Source organism: Crinia signifera, chromosome 3 (genome assembly GCF_055691185.1).
Source record: "Crinia signifera chromosome 3, ASM5569118v1, whole genome shotgun sequence".
NCBI lineage: Eukaryota > Metazoa > Chordata > Amphibia > Anura > Myobatrachidae > Crinia > Crinia signifera.
Genome location: NC_139219.1, coordinates 226,370,705 through 226,395,534, shown reverse-complemented (window position 1 = coordinate 226,395,534; position 24,830 = coordinate 226,370,705).

Sequence of the window (24,830 nt, the reverse complement as noted above, 5' to 3'; positions counted from 1 at the left end):
ATTCATTCGCAGCCTAGTGAGATCCACCCACATCATTCGATGGTCGGCGACCATCAAATGATGGCGAAGGTGCACACATATAAAAGTGATTCTTAAGTCACTTACATATGCGTGGATTCATATGGAGGAGGTGGGCAGGCAGCTGACATCCGGTGATGTCAGCTGGCCGCCCACCGCACCTGCGTTATTTGGACATTTGCAAGAGAACGCCCATGAAATGCTAGTTGTTCCCATATGCAGATGGCCTGGCCCGCCGCCCCATGCCCCTCCACGCCCCCTGCCCGCACACTTGGGTGTGTGCGCCCATGAAACACCCTGTTTGCCATGGCCGCACACACTTGGCATCTGCACATTCGCAGAAACACATCTGCGCATGTGCAGACGCACACCATTGGACCCTTTACGAATGAAGGAGTCAGAACGAATGGACCTGAATAATGTATGGCATCCATGTGTCAACATCAGTCTGTTTGTCAGTGTGTCAGCATACAGTATGTCTGTGTATCAGTATCTGGGTGTCAGGGTCCTAGTGTCAGCATCCATGTGTCAGCTTCTGCATGTCTGTGTGTCAGCTGCTGTCTGTTTTTAGAATCTTTGTGTCACTGTCAGCATATGTCTGTGTGTCTGTGTTAGCCTCCATCTGTCAGCTTCTGTCATTGTGACAGCATTAGCGTCCATGTGTCAGTGTCTGTATCCATGTATCAGCATCCATCTGTGTGTCAGTGTGTTAGCATATGTCAGTGGTGGGTCTATGTCAGTTGTCAGCATCTTTGTGTCAGTTTCATAGTTTTTCTGCGTGTTCATGTGTCAGTATCCATTGGGTCAGCATGTGTCTGTATGCCAACGTGTCTGTCTGTGTGACAGCATCTGTGTGTCAGTGTCCATTTGTTACTGTCAGTCTGTGTGTCAGTGTGTCAGCATACAGTATGTCTGTGTACCAGTATCTGGGTGTCAGGGTCCTAGTGTCAGCATCCATGTGTCAGCTTCTGCATATCAGCTGCTGTCTGTTTCAGAAACTTTGTGTCGCTGTCAGCATATGTCTGTGTGTCTGTGTTAGCCTTGGGTCAGCATGTGTCTGTATGCCAACTCGTCTGTCTGTGTGACAGCGTCTTTTATGTCAGTGTCCATTTGTTACTGTTAGTCTGTTTGTCAGTGTGTCAGCTTTTCATCATCTGTGTGTCTGTGTATTTGTATTTCAGCATTTATCGGGGTGTCAGTGTCAACATATGTCTGTTTCAGCTTCCATCTGTCCATAAAGTTCATAATACCTCATTTCATACTTTTTGAATTCTAATAGTTAATCATTTTTCATATATTGGTTAATGTAGATGATGTAGAAGTAGAGCTGAAATCAAGCAAAATTAAAATGTTTACCTCATTAATGAAGCAGGTAACAATGGGGATGCAGTGTAAATCCCGGCGGTCGGGATCCCGGCGTTCAGAATCCCGACACTGGAATCCCGATCGCCGAAATCCCGATCGCCGAAATCCCGATCGCCGAAATCCCGACACTTTCTCCCTCCGTGGGTATCCACGACACCCATAGAGGGAGAATAAATCAGTGTGCCCACTGCGTGGCGAGTGCAGCGAGCCCGCAAGGGGGGGCGATCCACATCCCCCCCTTGTCGGGATTTCGGCGATCGGGATTCCAGCGTCGGGATTCTGAACTCCGGGATCCCGACCGTTGGGATTTAATACTGAATCCTAACAATGTACCTATACAAGTAGTGGTGTACAGTATCTTAAACTCAGCTGCTGGAAATTTTAAATAATAATTGAGAAGACAATTATAGCAAAGTAGGTTGCGGTTGTCAGAAGAGCAAAATTGACAAGTGTGAACAAGCTGTGAGGTCATGATATTACGTTTCCTTAAAGTGTGTGCAGTAAACATATGGAACAAATTTGTTCAGAGAGCTATCCTTAATTTGCATATACATTTTTTCTACATGATTTAAATGTAGACCTTTTTGACTGCTGAACCTTTGTAGGATTTTGGAAAAGTCCAGTGATAGTGCTGTATAAGTCCAGTCCAGTGATACTGCCAATAAAGTCCATTGATACTGCTGTTAAAGTCCAGTTATACTGCTTTTAAAGTTCAGTGATACTGCTGCTAAAGTCCAGTGATACTACTGCAGTTCTAATCCAGTGATAGTTCTGTATAAATCCAGTGGTTCTGCCATTAAAGTCTAGTCCAGTGATACTGCTGCATAAGTTCAGTCCAGTGGTACTGCCGTTAAAGTCCAGTGCTACTGCCCTTAAAGTCCAGTGGTACTGTTAAAGTCTATTCCAGTGATACTGCTGCATAATTCCAGTCCAGTTGTACTGCCATTAAAGTCCAGTGGTACTGCCATTAAAATTCAGTCCAGTATTACTGCTGCCTACATCTAGTCCAGTGATCCTGCTGTATAAGTCCAGTCCATAGATACTGCCTTTAAAGTCCAGTGACACTGCTGCAGTTCCAGTCCAGGTATAGTGCTGTATGAGTCCAGTCCAGTGATACTCCTGTTAAAGCACCGTCCAGTGATGCTGCTGCGGTTCCAGTCCAGTGATAGTGCTATATAAATCCAATCCAGTGGTACTGCCGATAAAGTCCATTGATACTGCCGATAAAGTCAAGTGATACTGCTTTTAATGACCAGTTATTCTACTGCAGTTCCAGTCCAGTGACAGTTTAAGTCCAGTGGTACTGACGTTAAAGTCCAGTCCAGTGATACTGCTGCATAAGTTCAGTCCAGTGGTGCTGCCATTAAAGTCCAGTGGTACTGCCATTAAAGTCAGATCCAGTGATTCTGCTGCATATGTCCAGTCTAGTGGTACTGCTGTTAAAGTCCAGTGGTACTGCCATTAAAGCCCAGTGGTATTGCCATTAAAGTCCAGTCCAGCGGTACTGCCATTAAAGTCCAGTCTAGTGATACTGCTGCATACATCCAGTCCAGTGATCCTGCTGTATAAGCCCAGTCCATAGATACTGCCTTTAAAGTCCAGTGACACTGCTGCAATTCCAGTCCAGTAATAGTGCTGTATAAGTCCAGTCCAGTGATACTGCCGTTAAAGTCCAGTCCAGTGATACTGCTGCAGTTCCCTGTCCAGTGATAGTTCTATATTAGTCCAATCCAGTGGTACTGCCGATAAAGTCCATTGATACTGCAGTTAAAGTCTCCAGTGATACTGCTTTTAAAGTCCAGTGATACTACTGCAGTTGCAGTCCAGTGATAGTGCTGTATAAGTCCAGTCCAGTGGTACTGCCATTAAAGTCGAGTCCATTGATACTGCTGCATAAATTCAGTCCAGTGGTACTGCCATTAAAGTCCAGTGGCATTGCCATTAAAGTCCAGTCCAGTGATACTGCTACAAAAGTCCAGTCCAGTGATCCTGCTGCATAAGCCCAGTCCATAGATAATGCCTTTAAATTCCAAGGACACTGCTGCAGTTCCAGTCCAGTAATAGTGCCAGTCCAGTGATACTGCCGTTAAAGTCCACTTCAGTGATACTGCTGCAGTTCCAGACCAGTGATACTGCTGCATAAGTCCAGTCCAGTGGTACTGCCAATAAAGTCCAGAGATAAAGCTGTATAACTATAATTCCAGTCCATTGATAGTGTTGTATAATTCCAGCCCAGTGATACTGCTGCATAAATTCAGTCCAGTGGTACTGCCAATAAAGTCCATTGATACAGCTGTATAATTCCAGTCCAGTGATACTGCTGCATAACTTCAGTCCAGTGGTACTTGCGATAAAGTCCATAGGTCACCATGGATTACCATAACAAAAGGACTATCACTATTGGGAAAGCTCCACAAGGTCTGAAATCTTCCTCCAGCGGTTCTTTACCACCATTGCTCCGCAACATAGTGAGGACACCAAGACCCAAGCCCGGAAAATACCCATTACCAAGTGGTGAGACCATTTTCTTAAAAATACTGTTTCAACACCAAATACTGCCCACCTTTTGAAAGGACTCCATTATTATTACCAATTGAATTCACATCTGTCGAAGAGGTTATTCCTACTATGCTTTTACTATGCTTTTAATACCCATTGACATTTATCACATTCTTAATTTATATTGTGTCTTTTTTAATAAAATGTTATATTTTTACTCACTTATTTAGCACTGCTTTATATGTGTTTTTTGTTTCTCATACTTTAACCTCCATGTGGATTGGGATTGGAAAAGTGCCAAATCCAGCGGTAGCACAGTGAGGCACCATGTCTGAAGCATAGAAGGTAAATGGACCCCCAATTAGTGTAGCGTATCCCCTAACTGAAGTCACCATTTCTGCACCCCTGTGAGCAATGTAATCTCCTGAGCACTAATTTAAAAAACTTCTTAGTATAAGATTGATTAACCTTTTGTGCAAAGTGAATTTGTCAAAATTGGTATGAAAATTGCCAAGCAAATATGGTTCTTGTGTAGTTTCACGTGTTGTACGCTCGCCAAACTATCTAAAATAAAGTAACTTAACTCCATGCCAACATGGATAGTTCATACCCCCACTATCCACATTGGCATGGAGTTGATTTTAGATAGCGTGGCGAGCGTAGCGAGCCACCGAGCCCGCAGCGTGGGCGAGCGAAGCTAGCCCCGCAAGGGGACTCAGACGCACGGCGTCATGCTGGTGCCGTGAAACTACACAAGTACTGCAAATATTTTTAGTCATTATAATGACCTGTAATGTTTACCTTACAGGTAAATATATATAGGAAATATATATATTTTTTACACAACATTTTTTATTTGAATATATATAACAAATGTGAGCGATGCTAATATGTTGGCACTCAAAGGGCTTTTTTCACACTGCGCCGCCGGGCGGGATAAGACCGCATGGCTTAAAAGCCGTGCCGCCCCTGCAGTCACTAATGGGCTGCTGTGCTGTCTTTCATACTGGACGGTCACGGCGCGGCCGCCGGGTAACAGCCAGATCTTACCACTGCAGCGGCCGGCTGCCGTGCCGTGGCCATCCCGTCCTCTGTGCTCAGTGTGGTGTGGAAGGCAATGGGTGCCTTTAAATAGGAAAAGGTTGTATGTCTATAGCGCACCACAGTTATTTTCAGCCTAGGTTGGCACAAATTGAACTTTCACCAAAATGGTTCCTGAGACAATAGATACAAATGATTTTGTGCAACCCTGGCGAAATACACATATACAATCCACTTACACAATTTCTATGATCGATTGCTTTCAACACAAAATAACCCTGAATTTTGGGAGAATCGTGCAAATATTGTATTGAACAGTGGCCAATTTAATGGTGATTGTTTTCACTCACATGGAAATGCACTTTGGTTGGCATATAAAAGAGTCTTTCAATCAATGTTAATCCACAGGAATCCTAGGAAACTTTAAAAAATGACATCTAGTGCAACATTGCATCCATGCTTCTGATGAAGGGCTACCAGAGCCTGAAAGCGTGCTAAAGCCAATCACTGCTGCCGACCGGACTCCTTAGGATAGGACGGATCTCTGACGATTTCTGCTACCGCCGATGGTCCTCTGAGAGTCTTATATACCCCATGTGGGTTATATGCGATTTTTATTCCAACCAATTGTGAGTTTGTCCAATAAATTGTCATTTTATCTTAATGTTGCACTAGATGTCATTTTTTTAAAAAGTTTCCTAGGATTCCTGTGGATTACCATTGATTGAAAGACCCTTTTATATGCCAACCAAAGTGCATTTCCATGTGAGTGATTTATTTGTACAAATTGTAATTGCCCAATAAGAACTCTCATTAGGGGAGGGTCATTCAAAGGGTGACTTATCTTTTAATTGCCCTCCAATGCATGATGAATCCAGGAGTTTGCTTATGACTATTGGCTTCCAACCTTTACTCCACATTGGGCCTCATTCAGGTTTGAATGCAAAAGCAATTGTGTACATAATTGCAGCCTATATGCAAAAATTAGGAACATCGGAACTTAACCCTTTGAGTGCCAACATCTTTGTGAAAGATGTTCAAAATATCCGCTAAAAATGCCAGAATCACTCACGTTGGTTGTATAAATTAAAATAACAAATGTTGTCTAAAATAAAATTATATCTCCTGTATAAGGTGAACATTGCAGGACATTGGCCCTTATTCTGGTCGGTGCGGATATATCCGCGTGCGTTCGGGCCGCCGATGTTTTGTATCTGCGCATGTGCAGAAGCGTCTCTGCGCATGTGCGAGCGGGGCGTACGGCCAAATCCCGCATGATATGTTAACACTCCGAACAGGGGGTGGAGAGGAGCGTGAAGGGCTATTTGGGCTCATTACCATATGCATACGCCCCGCGTTTCATGGGCGTTCCCATGAAAACGCTGGGCGTACGTATGGTAATGCGGCCGTGACGCACGTGTAGGGGGCGGACATATGACATCGCTGGATGTCAGCTGCCCGCCCAGATCCCTGCTTTTGCACGGAAAAATGTCCGTGTGGTCTGAGGTTGCGGGAGCTGGTGGAGCACTCGGTCATGCATTCGATGGTCTGCGACCATCGAATGATGGGGGAGGTTCCCTTAGATGGAGGAGGCGTATTCCGTGTAAAATACACATGCGGTCCGTTCGGCCAGCTTCTTACCGCGTACGGACGGAGTTGGCGATCCGTATGGAAGGCGGGGTTTCGCACGCACGGTCCTGGCCGCATAATCGGATCCGGCCGCACCGATCAGAATAAGGGCCATTATGATGAATAAAAATGTTTGCCTGCCAATTTTCACACCTATTTTGACAAATTCACTTGGCACTCAAAGGGTTAAAGTAGGTCTAATTGCACAAGTTTGCAGTGGTACCTTTGCGCATGTGCAGCTTGCCAATACTCATTCTGTTGCATGATAATAGGTCATTGTGTACAAACATCATTAGTGTCAGCTGCACCTGGAACCATTCTGCAATACTCCTTTAAGTGACAAATGTATCTTTTATTTTTTTTAATTTATTGTATTATTTTGTTATGCTTGATTTTGATAACTGATTTGTAATTGACTATTATTTTTATTTTTAGGTGGTTTATTCAATGTTGCTGCATATGACTGAACAGTTTATAAACATTTTTTACTTTTATATTTATTAGTATGCATTTTTATAAGAAAATTGCCAAACATTATTCACATTTATGAGAATAAAGAGTTTTAACACTCTCTTTCTGTTGTAACTTGTTTGCATAGTTGTATACTAGTAGTGAAGGCTTAAACGCCACAGGTTCGGTATAAAAATGACACTATAGTCCAATTAAAATGTTAATTTACTATTGTATTACTGTATCTCTCTATTATTGATTTCAGATAAAAATTTGAAATGTTTCCTATTTAAAAACATTCTTCAATAGAATTACCCTGAAATGAAAGTCCTCTAATTCACATTTTTTTTTTCTTTTGGGGGGGGGGAAGGGGGGGGGGGGGTACATTATACTGTCGACCTCATAATATGATCCTTAGCCCAGCACCACAAATAAATTAATCTATGTTGCTAATTTCATTTCATGGCCTGTATATCAAAGTGTCCAGCCCCAATAATCACATGGAAAGATCAATTTTCACATGATTAATGCACTTTTAAGTTAAATGCCTATTTATTAATAGCCTAACAGAAGATATATTTAAAATATCCCTTGTGATAATTTAAGGAACAATGCGACACTGTCAATCATTTTCTGAAAAGAAAAGTTTTTGTAGGTCTTTCATATAGAGAGATTGTCAGAGTGGTGAAGAGGGGTCCATGTAGACCCATCTGCCACATTTGGACATTACAGTGCCATACCTCTCAACATGACCTATTCCAGGAGGGACAAAATGCTCTGCTTCTGGACAAATAGGGAAGCCACACCTGCCAGTGATTCCTTGATTGTGGAGTTTCGGGTGCCAGTTGGTGCAGCTCCCCATCTGAATTTTGGACTGTGCTACAGCCTTGCAACTCTGCAACTGAATGTACTGGGACTGCGCTTTGCAAAAATAGAAAACAATTTATTTAAAACATCAAATATATTTTAAAACTTTTTCATCATAATAGATATACACCTCCTGAGGAAGCCGCTGATTTGAGTAGGCGGAGAAACGCGTAGAGGGATACAAGGACACTCGTGGCCACTGATGACATACCTGGAGGGAGCACAGCACGCTTCTAAAATCCGACCGCAGTGATCTGCTGAAGAACTGGTCAGAACAGGTACCCAGGTGCCAAAGAGCCGGATCCCCATGTGTCAAGTACCAAGCGATACAACAAGAGTGAGTTTTTAACCACTAACCATGTGCACATGAGTGGCAGACTCTTTGTTTACTAAAACAGTTTGGAAAAATCTGAAAGCATGCTAACCGGTTTATGCATGGACTAACACAAACTACCTAACAAGTGTTGTGAGAGAGCATATAAATGTTATGTGTTTGTCTGTCATGTCTGTCACAGTGGCCACTATTATGATGAAAAAGTTTTAAAATATATTTGATGTTTTAAATAAATTGTTTTCTATTTTTGCAAAGCGCAGTCCCAGTACATTTTATATTTTCTTCTGGTCTTTCGAGCAAAAAGGGGTTTTGGTAATCCCCCTTATTGGGAACTGCTGCAGTGCAAAAATCCAATCAGCGCTCAAACCCTTTTGTGCCAACTCTGCAACTGCCACTGGCATCCAATTTCAGACATAGAGCATCTTGTCCCTCCTGAAATGGGTCATGTTGGGAGGTATGCAGTGCACATCACAAACTACTGTTCTTTCCAACAATAGTTCAAGTTTGGAGATTCACCAGGACAGCTGCTGTAATACGCTACAAAGGTAAATTGCCTGCAAACCCTTTTAGTTTTGATATGGAATGAGTGGTTTTGGGGGCATTTACTGGTGTTGTTCAATAGATAGGCCCCTCAGACACCCAATGCTTCTTAATGATTTAGTCCTGAAATGACCCTAAAACATAGAAAATGGGATGAAATCATGTAGCAAATGCTATAACAGATGAGACATTAACAAGCAGTGCATAAACACCTTCCGCCACTCCATCCAGGAAGCTAAAAATAAATGGAAAGAGGCTTAAAGAACATGAAGTGAAGATTAAGACAAATACCACGAAGAAAGATTTGGTTTTATGTGTACCCTGGATATGTATTGCTGACATATGCTCATTAATATGTCTTGTTTACCCAAGTCACCATGGTACTTGGAGACAACACTATGGAAAACAGGCTTTCCATGAATCACTGTCAGTGATGAATGGACATATCTTTTGTAACACTGAAAGATGTAATAATTACAGTAGCATTACTGCAATTTTCAGTAAATAATTTTTTCAAATGCTGAAAATTACACAAGTGTAAAATATAACCTCAGTGTTCTTTGACTTTTCAACATTTAAATCCAAAACACTGTATACCGGGGGTTATTCTGATTGACTCACTTTCGCACCCTTGTTTGTCAACCAGAACCTGCCCTGCAAATGGTGGTACTCCCACCCCCTTCGCACGGTGGGTTCGTTCACCCGGCATGCGAATGGATGTTTTACATAAAATCTTTGGATGGTGGCTGGGCTTTCCCATGGGTGACAACCCCGGATGCCACATCACACACCACCCCGCGCCCACCGCCTGCAATGTTGGGTGCATGCAGTCTGTTCACCGTGGTCGCACTCTCCCAGCGTATCCACATGTGCAGAAATGCAATTCGCATGTGTATGAATGAACAGCCACTGCGAACAGAACTAAATAAGGTCCACTGTGTTTTTTTTTTTATTCTTACCAGCCCTATGGGTCTAAATCTCAGTTAGAAGCAATTATTTAATAAAAATTTAGGTACTCTTTACCTAGAAGGGCACCCACGATTTTGATCGTGGGCATCGTTAGTAAAAAAAAATTGCGTCGGTCGCATCGCATGCGACCAAAAAATCGCATGCGATGCGACCGACGCGATGCCCGCGATTTCCCATAGGGAACAATGTTAAATGTCCCAATTGACCCGATTTTCCTGTTCAATGTCTCAATTGACCCAATTTTCCATAGGAAACAATGTTAAATGGCCCACAGAGGCCAAATAGGCACCCTGAAGTGTGAAATGGCCCCCACAATTGTTAACGCCACCCCACGATCAACGTGAACCCGAAGCGTGGCGAGCGCAGCGAGCCCGCGAGGGGCGGCGGTACGCGTCCTACGACCTATTCATACCCCCACTATCCACGTCGTCGTGGAGTCGAGAATAGAAAGTGTGGCGAGCGCAGCGAGCCACCGAGCCCGAAGCGTGGCGAGCGCAGCGAGCCCCGCGAGGATACCTGTGAAGGATACCTGTGAAGGTGTCCGCGTCCCCTCGCAGGGTACCTGTGAAGGATACCCGAAGCGTGGCGAGCGCAGCGAGCCCCGCGAGGATACCTGTGAAGGATACCTGTGAAGGTGTCCGCGTCCCCTCGCAGGGTACCTGTGAAGGATACCTGTGAAGGTACCTGTGAAGGTGTCCGCGTCCCCTCGCAGGGCTCGCTGCGCTCGCCACGCTTCGGGCTCGGTGGCTCGCTGCGCTCGCCACACTTTCTATTCTCAACTCCACGCCGACGTGGATAGTGGGGATATGAAAAGGTCATAGGACGCGTACCGCCGCCCCTCGCAGGCTCACTGCGCTCGCCACGCTTCGGGTTGACGTTGATCGTGGGGTGGCGTTAACAATTATGGGGGCCATTTCACACTTCAGGGTGCCTATTTGGCCTCTGTGGGCCATTTAACATTGTTTACTATGGAAAATCGGGTCAATTGAGACATTGAACAGGAAAATCGGGTCAATTGGGACATTTAACATTGTTCCCTATGGGAAATCGCGGGCATCGCGTCGGTCGCATCGCTTGCAATTTTTTAGTGCATGCGATGACCGCGATGGGCGCCCTTCTAGGTAAAGAGTACCAAAATTTAAAAACAGTAAATTTGCACCTGGACAAATCATAATGTCACTTGTTCCCAAACACGGTCCTCAAGGCACCACAACAGTCTGGTTTTTATCCATGCTTAGCCACAGCTGACTTAATTAGTACCTCAGCCAGTTTGACCATCTGTGTACAAGTAGGTATAACTCTAGACCTGGATTGTTGGGTGTACCTTGAGGACCACATTTGGAACCACTGCATGTTACAGGGGTGCAAATACATATTTTGTATTTTAATGCAGGGAAAATAACAAATACTTTACTGCTGCTTATGCATTTAGCTCACAAATGCTGGACAGGGGGAGTCAGACATGGATGCTGTTTGCACTGCATCTGCTGTGTGAAAATAAGTAAAAGGATTATCTGTTGCTGTGCCCCCCCCCCAGGAGGCTCCCAAAAACCATTTGGTCCTCCCAGCCCTTCCCGGGAAGATGGACCAGTCCCTTGCTTTCCCTGGAGGCCTCTCTTCGACACAACAGAGTACAAGGAGGAGGGGGCAGTAAAGTAGGGAAGTATGCCTCAAGGAAAAGTATGGTGGTGAGGCCTTAGACGTTGCACATTCCTCATAGACAGACATGATTTTTTGATAGGCAGACTTGGTGGCGCATCCCCAGATCCTGGCGCCCTAGGCAACTGCCTAATAGTAGAGCCGGCCCTGTGTAACCCCTGTCCATCTCTCCAGTCTCCCAGGAAATAGAGATGCTCTATACATGCACACAATGTCTATTCACTGCCTCCACAGCAGCAAAAATAGTGGCTTTGCAGGAATGCCACATTCAAAAGCCATGTCTTCTGCCTTTGAAGCCACTATTTACGGGCATGTGCATTCATCCATCCTTACATCTCAACAAAGTTAGGAGGTATGCACACACTACTCACTGACGGTACACCCTGCTCATGTACACACTGTTCAGTGACACCCGGGGTGGAACTACTGACGATTCAGACGGTGGCCCAAGGAGCTCATGGGGCCTGCTGCCGTCTGCACCACATGCTGCCATTTCCTTTTTATTTTCTTAAAGTGCGGCAGCGTGGATGTGCAGATCCGCAGGGGGTAAAGCGGACAAACGTGATGCCGCGTGGCATAACACGGACGGACATGGATGCAGCCCTGCTGGGGGGCGGTGGTCCTGTCAGTCAGCTCAGCATAGCAACAGGTAGCCAATTCTGAGGCTGCCTGTTGCTGAATGGGGTCCCCCAAGACACTGTTCACAGTCAGACAGGAAGTGTTTCCTGTCTGACTCTGAGCAGTGAGGAGCCAGGAGCAGCATGTGCCAGCCAAAGGTATAAGTTCATATAAGGGGAGGGGGCTGTTAAATATTAATACACCCACAGGGAGGGACTGTTAATAATATTACATGGAGGGGCCTGTTAAATAATAATACAATGACAGAACTACAGTTAGTGGCCCAGGGCCTGATAAACCAATAGGCTGATTAGGCTGGAGCCTAGAGCACTGGGTCCTGGGGGAGGGGCGGAGCAGTGCATAGGAGGAACTCACTACCTGTCACCTCGTGGTATGCGCTCAGCTCCTTGGCTGCTTCTGTGCTCACACAGGCACCGACAGACATTTAAAATATGGCTCCTGCCCATCAGCCTATCAGATTGGCTCCTGGACCGCAAGCTACAATTAGCTCATGAGCCTGCGCCATATTTCAAATGTCCTTTGGCACTGGTATGAGCCGCTCAGCAGCATAGGAGCTAAGCGCACACCACATAGGGCCGTGGCGATATGTGCTATTCTCTCTTCTCCTGCATTAATATGGGAATTTTTGTAAGGGACATTACTGGGGACATAATATCTAATGGGCAATACGTGTGTTGCATAATGTGTAATGGGCATTTTTCTTGTGTGTGTGTGTTTGGGGGTAAGGGGGCAAAGCATATTTTTGCACCTGTGCCCACAACACGCTAGTTCTGCCTCTGTCTAACACTACACCCTGCTCACACATAACACTACTGTGTTGTGTAATATGACTGATACTACTGGGCGGTGTAACGTGAGTTGGTACCATTCTGTAGCCACGGGCCTTCCTCTTGAAAAGTCAAAACCTGTCTATATTCTAAATGGGGGGGCACCCATACTCTTTCGGGGAAAGGGCATCAAAATGTCTAGTTACGGCTCTGCAAAGCCACATCTTATGTAATAAACAGGCGCTACAGTATACTACCAATCTATCCTGGCATAAAACTGGTGCACATTTTATGCTTGCAGAAGCAAAGCATCTTAAGATTTACATGTCTTTTTCTTATGAATTCATCATCGTCACATACTGCGAAAGTAATCTGCTGTAACATAGTAATTATTAGTGTTAATAGTTTATTTTATGATGTTACTAAAACTTTAATAGTAAGAATTTTACAACTTCTCTCTTAAATATGTGCAGAAAACATTTTCCTCTAAGCAGATCAAAAAATAATTGTTTTATTTCATTGAGTCTCTTGTTAAATGTACAATTTTATTTTAAGGCCAATGTTTAGTCAAGTGGCTTGGTACTCATTCAATTCTCCATTAGACATGTTTATTGAAACAAAAGTAGATATTATCTCTTGAATTACAAGACTATTAAAACTTGGATTCAAAACACTAGTAAAGTCTAGTTTATAGAATATGTTCCATTGGTGTTAAGCATTAATACATAGACAGTTAAGTAGCATTGATTATTTGCCCATTATTTCCCATTCTTGTTATTATCATTACGGAACAATAACAGTTTGTTTCCTTCAAAAATGCTGATACTGTTACTATGCAGATTGGATCTTTCCTCTTAACACGGTCATCATGACAATTATCAAGCCCTGTTATGGAGGGGCTACATTGTCAACCACTCTCACGTACCAGAGATACTGAATGGAGTGTAGTGGCACCATGCTGGAATTGTTGATAACCCTCTTATCAATCCTCGCTCTTGGTGCCCCTGTTTATCAAAGCTTTTACTTCTACTGAGCAAAATGTGCAAATGAACCCGGCTTCAGGGTGGCGAGGGCTCGCCAGGCCCCGCCATCCGTCGGAAGGGGACACGCACGCACGAGATGCCTGCGCGCCCTGTTCCGACGGAGTTCCAAGCTGCCATCCGCCACCTTCCCGTACACATCTCCCTGAAGCGGAGAGGGGCAGGGTTTCTGCCGCCCAGCTGCTGAGTGACTGGCACGCAGGTGCGTGTGAGACGCTTGCGTGTCCTAGTCTGATGGAGTCCAGAGGTGAGCGCTGAGGCTAAATGAGAGGGGCTTCATCTGTATGAACCTTGTATCGTATAGATATAACTGCCAAGACTGTCTTCCTCCATCAGTTTATATAGGAAATGATCAGCTCAATTCTGTACTGTTAAATATTCTAAGCATTTTATCATCTACTTTTCATTCTTACTATCTGTTGCACCTTGAAACTGCTTCACAAGCAGACCAGCCATGACTATTTACTTAACCCTTTGAGTGCCAACATCTCTGTGAGAGATGTTTAAAATATCCTCTAAATATGACAGTGTCGCTCACATTTGTTATTTAAATTCAAATAAATTGTGTTGAAAAAAAAAATCGTATTTCCTATATAGCGTAAACATTACAGGTCATTACGATGAATAAAAATTTTGTTTGGAAATTTTTACACCTAAATTCACTTGACACTCAAAGGGTTAATCAGCAAGCCATTCTGCGATTCTTGCTCCAGTGTTTTCCTGATTTTTACTGCATATTAAAATGTATTAAGACCCCAGCACCAGGGCTTCAAAGCAGAGAGTAACACCAGCTATAGCTGGTATTACCTTATAGAAGACAATGGGTTTCTTATCGCATCGCACTGTGAGAGGGATTCAGTAATAAAAAAATGAACTCATTCCATAAGGATTCACAGTTGCAGATACGCCATTTTGTGTAGTACAGGGCAAAGCTGCCCCACATGACGAGTCGCGGGCACATCGCTATCGGGCAAGCACACTGATAAAGTGCAAAGCCAGATACATGCATAAAACATACATAAATACTTACCTATAGGATCCACCATAAGCCAGTCCTCTTCTCCAGTAAATAAATCCATAATGGAGCTGTGAAAAAAAATAATTTACTCACCTCCTCCAGTAGATCGTGCCTCGTGTCTAGTAGGCATTCAAGAGACAACAAAAAAAAACCCTGGACCACTGCACTTGAGGAGCTGCATGCAGCTCCTCCCCAATACTGAGGCAAATCCCAGTAACATCAGATGCCAGCTGGACAATAGGACCAATCTACTGGAGGAGGTGAGTAAATAATTTTTTTTTTTACAGCCCCATTATGAATTTATCTACCAGAGAAGAGGACAAGCCTACAGGGGACCTTATAGGTGAATATGTATGTATGTTGTATGCATGTATCTTTGTATGCATGCATGTATGTATGTATGTATGTTATTAAACTTTACTGGGTCTGAGTGTCTTTATTTTAGTATTGGTCATGCTTTGGAACTTCAAGTCCCAGCGGTCCCTTTAATGTCCCACATGCAGGTACTTGTGCAGTGTGCAGTGGTTTTCCAAGTCCCTGCATTCGAGAAAGGCTTGCTGGGACTTTTTGTTTAACGGTTTTTTACACCATCTATAATCCTCACACCCCCACTTAGGGGTGCCGGAGATAGCCCCGGGATTCAGCCCTAGATGGGGCCCCCAGCACTTTTTTCTCCTGTATTTCTCGAACCAGGACTGGCAAAAGAGCCGGGCTGTTTATGCTGGGGAGGGGGGTGTTAGGGTGCCTTTTGTAAAATAGCACGTGCAGTTTTTTTGGTCACAGCAAAACGGATGATTTTTACAGCAAATTGCACTGTATTATGTATGCGGTTAACGGTAAATGTCTGATTTTTGCTGATTTTTATCACAAAATCAGATTTTTCGGAAAATAGCATTGTATTACATCTAGCCCTCAATGATTGTTTAAATGGTCATGATAATGAGGGAAAGGTGCTTCTTTGGATGCATCAAGTGGATCTTTGCCAGCGCCAGCAGCATTTCAGCATTCCTTTCTCAAGCCGGGGCTGGTCACCAGGTAGTGACGTTGAGCCTCGGCAGCGTCATAGAGACAGGGGAGAGAGCGGAGGCTGGATTAGCCAGACCAGCTCCTCCAAAGGTGCTGCTGGCGGAGGGGGGAAGAGGAGGCAGGGCGCACGGTGACGGCAGGGAAAGAAAGGAGGGACGGGAGTTGGGACGGCGGCGCTGCGGCTACCTAATAGCAAAGGTCTGATGGGTGCAGGGGATGCCTGCTTAGCCCTCGGGCCTCCCAAAGGCCCGGGCCCCATAGCAGTTGCACCCCCTGCACCCTTCATAGTTATGCCACTGAGAGGGCGTCTTTTTTTTTTTGCTAAAGAAGGCTCCTGTAGCAGTCGCCTAAATTCTCAGATCTGCTGCTACTGAGGGCGCAGCATAGACACCACTTCATACTTGCCTACTTTTGAAAACTAGTTTCAGGGAGATTATAGTTGGTAGTAGAATTTTCCACAGCACCCCATTGAGGGGGCGTGTCATGCGCCATCAAAGGGCGTGTCTAGTTCCATATAAGGAGAGATTATAAATAAAAAATGTGAACGTGGCACCTAGAAGTGTGGGTGTGTACTGCTACATCTGAGAGGAATCTTTTAAAATGACTTACAGTATATCCAAATGTAGATGAGCCCCAATGCAGTTAGTAAGAGCTACTATACTTGGTCAAGTGCTGGGAAATTGTGCAGATGATTCAATGTAAATGTATCTATCTCTCATTCCTTTTTTCCCCCCAAAATGTAACAGTGTAATGCGGGCTAGGTGAAATGAGGGAGATTGCTAGACTAATGAGGGAGAGAGGGAGATTGCTGCTATTTCAGGGAGTCTCCTGCAGAATGCAGGAGGGTAGGCAACTATGCACCACTTACGTCCAACTCTGAAGCATGCCTTTAAAATGATATATATATATTTTTTTTTATATCAAAGACCAGTCTTCTAAATGATAATACTGACAGGTGTATTACAATTGGTGGTTTTGTTTTATTCTAATACATAAGTATATCTCAGGTTCTATATGCCTTCACACACTGTTTTTATTATTGTACAAAACATGGAATAGTTATTACTATAATGTGAGCGGAGACGAAATGACAAAGTACAAATCCCTTCTGTCTGTGTTACCATCCAAAACAAAACCCAACATTTCCTATTTTTTTATTAGTCATTTCCTAGGGCTCCCACAGGTACCACTTAGAACTTGTGATGTGAATTTTGTACGCAGTTTTATAAAGGCGTTTTTAGGGGAACAGAATGAGAAACAGGAAAGAAAAATACTGAAGAACAGTAGAAAAATAAACCTAAAGATATAGCTATTAGATTTCATTTTTCCTAGACAGCTCACACAGGATCAACAAATATAAAATTAGATTGTATCACTGTTTTCAAGAGTTTTTCCGTATTACCATTAAACCTCCTCACTGAACAAATAGATTATAATTGCTGTAGCAGAATGTAGTACGTGCATTAAACAGAGCTTATAAAACATCTGTGTGGAGGTCTCACATCAGCAATGAATTCTTGTCTCTGAGCAAGCCATTCACTTACCACCATGAGAACCAAAAAAGCAAACTGCAGGTGTTAACTAAAGGGCAAATAATATGAGTCATATTAATACTCTTGGCGCGCTGTAAATGTCTGTGATTCAAATGAAAAAAGCCACCTGATTTCAGCTGACAAGTGTCCTCTAATATGGCATTCACTGATCAAGAGACACAAAGGCCCTGATACTGATTAGTTTGGTAGGCTGCTAACTTCGCAGCTTACCGAGCACCAGTCACCAACTGCCACCCCCCCATCGCCGGTTTCCCTCGATAACATGCGAGGGGATGTGTAACGAAGAGACATCCCCTCGCCTGCCTCTGCTGCAGGAGAAATCATTCGCCGACCATCGAATGACTTCTCCTAGCTTCGCAAATAAAAGTCAGTGTAAGCCACCCTCCCCCAGCAGACATCCTCTTACCTGCATACCCATGGGAACATAAGACACTGGGTGTTCCCATGGGCAATCCCCATCCCCACCGCCATCCGCCCCTGTCCCTCCCTCCCTGCTGCGAACGGTCCGGCAACTGTGTAACTCACCATGGGCGTTTGCTTTGGGGTTTGCACAAGCGCTGCTGACCATTCATACATTCGCCCTGCATATCGGTGTGCTATCATTTAGCGCTCACCGGCTGCTTCATACATGGGGGAGAAGCGGTATCAGTGCACATAACATGCGCTTATACGCCTTCTCCCCCATAACGACCCTTCAAACATTTGCCCCTGTGTCCCCTGTGCTTTCTCTCGCTATCTCCCATGCACTATCTCGCTATCTCCCCCCAGACTCTCTCTCACAAAGGGGCAGATGTATTAAGCCTGAAGAAGAGATAAACTGGAGACAAAGTGGAGATAAAGTGAAAGGAGATAAAGCACCAGCCAATGAACTGTGTTTGAAAATGACAGTTGGGAGTTGATTGGCTTAATACATCTGCCCCTAGCTCCCTATGCTTTCTCTTGCTATCTCCCTTTCCCCTGTGCTTTCTTCAGGGGCACTGACAGGTTGGCCGGGCCCCAGTAAAATAGAGGGGGCATGGCTATTGGGTGGAGGAGGGGTCTCTGGATGGGGGGCGGGGCCACACCCCTGTGAAAAAAAGAAATGAGAGGGAAAGAGAGGACAGGCTGCCACTGACCCTGCCTCTCTCCCCAGCTTACCACACGTTATTGAGCAACATGTGCTGGGGAGAGATGCTTTGATGCTGTATCAGCCTGTCATCTCTCTCTCTCTCTCCCCACTGCCTGGCTCAATGAAATGGGGAAGGTGGACCCGGACCCCTCCAGCAGACCCGGGCCTGGGTGAAAAGTACCCACTCCCCTCCCTCTCTACGCCACTGGCTCTCTTTCACTATATCTCCCCTGCACTTTCTTTTGCTATCTCCATTTCATTTGCAGTTTCTCTCACTATGAAGCTGGCTATGAGGCCTTTGCATGTTGAATTATAAAACTGGCATAAAGGATCTAATGCCTGTAGCGCGTTAAGGAGAGTTTGGCTATAGGTAGTCCAGCTGGCGCTGTAGCCCAATGTACACAAAGTAATGGTTCCATCAGTAAATTACATTGGCACAGCCATCTGGCAATCACCTGAAGAACTTTACCCCCCACAGTAGATCAGGAGAGGTTATAGATATCAAGCATGGAATAAATGAGTGCCTAATTTTCAATAATCACTCCAAGTCCACTTGCTTGTGTTTGCCCCAAGGCTAAAAGTTGCCAGCCAGACCCTGGAGAGAGAGAGAGGCCACACTGCATTCCTGCATGCAGCAGTGGAGTGAGGGATCTTAGATAAAGTTAAAGAAGTCACTGCTTTCAAAGTTTTAGCAGAAAAAAGTCACACAGTTCGGTTGCTTCATATGCAAGTGTACATGCAATTAAAATCCGTATGCCTCTGGGGAGTATTCAATGATTTTTTTCTCCATGTGCAGTGAATCCTGTTTAGGATTCGCTGCACATTCGCAGAGTTCAGGAGGGCTGCAGCATTCGCTGTCAGGCCTCCCTGTCACTCTATCCAATGCAGAAGGGGCTCACTGCCCCTGCTGGGGAATTTTAACCCCTGCGGCGTATGCCGCAGGGAGCCGGTGGACGTAGGCAGGCAGGGAAATGTAAGCCTCCCTGCCTACCCCAGAATTTGTGTGGGAGGGCTCCCGGGGCACAGGCAGCAGAGGCTGCCCCCCGGGTGGGGCAGGGAGCCGGGGCAGGGGTACGGAGCCGCTCCTCTGGTCCCGCACGTAACGTAAGTGTAAAAAAAAAAAAGTGGAATAAAAATAGCATGGCCCTTCACAGAAAAAAAATCTGATTTTTTGACACCAAAAACAAAACAAAAAACCTTTATTTTAAAAATTCACTTTCCAGTTCACCTTAAAAAATTAGGGAGAAAGCAATTTGCCATCCTAGCATTGAATACACTCTTGGCGAATCCCAGTGAAAAGTCTATTGAAATACACCAGCGAATTGCAGCGAGCATGAAATGGAGAACTGGCCGGCATTCACTGTTCGCTTTCGGCGAACAGCGAACATTGAATAGGGTGAATTACATTTTCAGTGAAAAAAATTTACCGCAAGGAGTGAAAACAGCCCGATTCGCCGAAAAAAAGTGGTGAATCGGGAGCATTGAATACTGGCCTTTGTGTTGCCCATACTTGCATGTGCCCATATACAGTACAGTGTGACATAATGTAAGATGCGTTCTGCTCAGGGGGGTATATTCAACACTGCATTAGCTACATAGTATGGAAACATAAGATATATTCCTTGTTGCCATTGCAAATTGGTTGTGGGCCAATGTTCCATAGTTTGTTCTATTCGCCTGTGCTTTTAAATGTTCAGTAGAACGTTTTGGAAATCAGACTTTCTGCAGACAGAAACAGCAACGCGTACCTTACAGTAATTACACATCCAGGTTGATTGGCTAAATTTAAACTTTCCAAAAGTTAATTTGAGATCTATTCAGGAAAATATACAAAGGAACTGAAGTATACCCATTGGACTATTAGCGGTGTATAATTTAACGCAGGCCTTCCGATGATGTCAGAGATTATCTTGATAAAATGTCAGCTATCCACTAGCCCTTTGTGCTAGACTGTGGCCTAATAAAACAATTATTTTCTTGTTCTTTTTTAGCTTGAAGTTGTCTGCTTTACTAAAATAATGCCAGCTTTTCCCTTTATTGCGTTGAACATTACAGTATTGTAAAATGATTAAATGTTAACATTTCAGCCAAAGACCACATATACTGTAGATGAGATTTATTAAACTTTATCAGAGCCAAATGATGCCCTATCGCTGATGAAACAGTTACAATTACATTTCAGCATGTGTTCTATGCTTTATCCTTGGAAAGTGATTATGGTTTGCAATTTGTACTTCACATTTGTCATTCACAGTTTGCTTTCACAGATCGCATTTGAGGTTCACCATTTGGACCTTATTCTGCTTCATGCGAATTCGCACGGGAGCGCAATGTTTTAGTTCTGCGCATGCACATTTCCACGCAGGTGCATGCACTATGTGCGAGCAGCCACGTCAAACAGAGTGTTCACCAGGCGCTTGCACATGACACTCCGGGGGTGTCATGCGCAGGGGGGCGGCAGGCCAGGGGATGCACCCATCGGAACGCCCAACGTTTCATGGGCGTTCCCATGAAAACACTGGGAGTTCTCATGTTAATGCCCCAGTGACACGGGTGCCGAGGGCCGGCAGCTGACATCACTGGATGTCAGCTGCCTGCCATGTTCCGCTCCAGGACACATGTAAAGCTAAGACACCTGAGAGTGTCTTCATTTGCGTGTACCTTCCACATCATTCGATAGTCGGCGGCCATCGAATAATGTGGGTTTGGCCCCGCAGGCTACAAATGGATGTTTATCCAGAACATCCATTCGCAGCCATGTGGGCGAATTCACCCAGTGAAGAGTGCCGGCGGACTGTGCGAGAGATGGGCGGGCTTAAAAAGACACGCAGCTTGGCAGCACTGCGTGTCAAGGAGAATAACCTCCTTTGTGTATCTTTGCTGTGTGAGGTTTGCTATTCACAATTACAAACCTCCAAAATGTGTTCAAAACAATTCACAAATGCGAGAACAGGCCTAAGCAGATGAAAACCAACTTGATCATGTGTAAACCAGTTCACATGTGGTCGAACCAGTATCACTATTATCTAATTTTTTTTGTTTCTTTTTATTTAATTCCAAAATGTTGACATTTAGGCATTTCTGCCACTTAGGGCTTGATTCAAATGTGTTCGCTAGGCAATGACCCCCACCCCCCGCTGCCCGAATCTGCTCGCATGCGACCACATGGGGGGGATGGGAATCAATCTAGGCTTGGCCTGTGTTATGTGACGCCAACTGCTCGCTCCAAGTAGGAATTAACATACATGCATTCATAGATGTAAGCCTAGCATTTTTATGGGTGCACCCATAACACTCGGGCATTTCCCTGCTTCCACCCCTTGCACACCCTCTGGCCACCCATCCTGGAGCGAACACTTTGGCAAGTGTGAAACTTGCAGAAGGCTTTTGCTCCGAGGGAACATCAGACAGGGAAGAGAATTTGGCTTGTGCCAAGTTGGTCTTCACTACTCCAAAATTAGGGATGAACGAGTTATGGGAATCTGGACACCCCCAATCAGAACTCACTCCCAGAGAATGTTCGGAATTTCCAGCCCAGGCTCAGAGCTGTCAGATCTCGCGAGATCAGGACCCTATATAAATGTGGACGGGCGGCGCCATTTGCTCACTCCTTCTTAAGAGAGGAAGTGTGCTGTGCTCTGCTGAGCTGTCCAGTGATAGTGTGCATGTCATATTTATGCAACATAATGATGGGTGGGACAATTCCATCTTGCATCTCTCTTTTTTTTTTTTGGCTTATGTGCTCTTTGGGGCCTAGTTATTCAAACTGTCATCCTGTCTGCCAATGCAGTGCCACTACTAGATGGGCCACGTGTTTGTGCCACCCACCTGTGCCACTTAGCATAGTCATCCAGCTACCTTGGTTCAACCTTTTGTCCTAATAACAACAGGTGTCCAGGATAGACTGTAAATTTGTGGAAGTTAGCGTTATTGAGGTTAATAATAGCGTAGGAGCAAAAAAAAAAAATATATATATATTTCTTAAATACAGATCCAAAACACAAAGAAAGAAACGGTGGTGTTTTGGAACAGACCCAGACCCAAAACACGATCAAAGATACAAACCCAAACCAAAAACTCAAAACAGGAATAGGGCCCAATGCACACCCCTATCCAAAATAGATCAATTTATTACTTGTTTGTCTAAAGATATACTCCAGCTTCATTAGTGCATTTTCTAATTTGTGCTTTCAAAGACAGATGTTTAGTACTGTCACCAAAACTGGAATTTACATGATACACATGGTGCAAACAGTTTAATAAAAGAAAGGCACTATCACTCCCATGTGATGCATTATTTAATAGTGATCAACATTTTTTGAAGTCTTACATTTCTTTCTATTACTATCCAGTCTTGTTTTACTACTATTTTGTTCACAGCTCTAAATAGAATATGGTGGCACTCTAGAAGTTAAACTTAATAAACAAATATAAAAATGTGTTGTTACCACATTATTTTATGTATTGCATTATTTTCTAATTAAAATGTTTGAAAATTATGACAATATTTCTTTTGTATAGCATTTTTAAAAATATAGTGCTGAAATAAGCTGCTTAATGCATCCTTAGAATAAAAGGCTATCGCTGCTCTTCACCTGATAGGATGGATTCCAAGTGTTTTGAGCAGCAGCAGCTACTAGATGGCAACCGACAGAGAAAGTCAAGTGTTGTTCCTCTCGGCCACGCATGGGCACCAGTGCTGACATTACTGCTATGTTGTTCCATAATTTTGATGGGTTGGTAGCTAGTATTCTATGGGTATGGGTCATAGGGTCGACAGTACTTTGACTTGAGTCCGATGTGATGCCAAATCCTTGGAAAATATTAAAATGTCGTCCAGATATACAATGACTGACTGATATAGCAGATATCTGAATATCTCATTCACAAAGTTTTGGAAGACTGCAGGGGCGTTGCTCAGGCCGAACGGCATGACCAGATATTCATAATGGCCGTCTCTAGTATTAAACGCCATTTTCCATTCATCTCCCTTTCTTATGCGGATGAGATTGCAAGTGATTCGTAAATCCAGTTTAGAGAAAACAGTTGCTCCCTTTATGCGATCGAAAAGCTCTGGAATCAAGGGCAGAGGGTACTTGTTTTTTATCGTTATTTCGTTTAACCCCCGATAAATCGATGCAAGGTCGTAAGGTCCCATCTTTTTTCTTTACAAAGAAGAAACCCGCACCGGCTGGGGATGAGGAAGGTCGAATGAACCCTTTCTGCAGGTTCTCAGAAATGTAGTCACTCATGACTTGTGTCTCTGTTAAGGACTAGGGATGTGCGGCGGCCACTTTTTCAGGTTTTGGTTTTGGAACTGGATCTCCCTTCGTGTTTTGGATCTGGATTAGTTTTGGCAAAACCACCCTTGCGGGTTTTGGTTTTGGCTTTGGATATGGATTTTTATGAATAAATGCTAAAAATGGCTAAAATAACAGAATTTCGGCCTGTTTTTGCCCCTAAAGTATTATTGACCCCAATAACATTAGATTCCACTAATTTCTAGTCAATTTTGATCACTTCACACCTCACAAAATTATTTTCATTTACTGTAGTTGGGCCAAAAGGTTATACCGAGGTAGATGGATGAGTGAGCTAAGCTACAGCAGTGGGCATCACATACATGTGGACCTTACACTTCCAACCTGGCACATCTTGGAAGCACTGCAGGGGCAGACAGAGTGGCAGTTTAATAAATTACCCCAAAAAAAGAGAAATGCTCCAAAGAAAAAATACAAAGAGGTATCGGCCTTGTCATGACTGGTGATAGCAGCTTCAGCACTTCTATCAGGTTGCTGATCTCCCACTATTTCCTCCTCCATCATCCTCCAAAAATGTGTTTTTGTTTTATTTATTACTTTTATTTATTTTTCTTACTTTACACTGGACACAGCCTGTCACACTGGACACAGCCCCTGGACACTGGACACTGCCCATGGACACAGCCCGTCAGCCTAGACACAGCCCCTGGACACAGCCCCTGGACAATGGACACAGCCTCTGGACACCGCCCCTGGACACAGCTCCTGTACACTGGACATAGCCGTTCACACTGGACACAGCCCCTGGACGCTGCCCCTGGACACAGCGCCTGGACAATGGACACTGCCCCTGGACACAGCCCCTGGACACAGCCCCTGGACACAGCCCATCACCCTGGACACAGCCCCTGGACAATGGACACCCCCTCTGGACACTGTCCCTGGACACAGCTCCTGTACACTGGACACAGCCGTCACACTGGACACTGCCCCTGGACACTGGACACAGCCCGTCACCCTGGACACAGCCCCTGGACAATGGACACA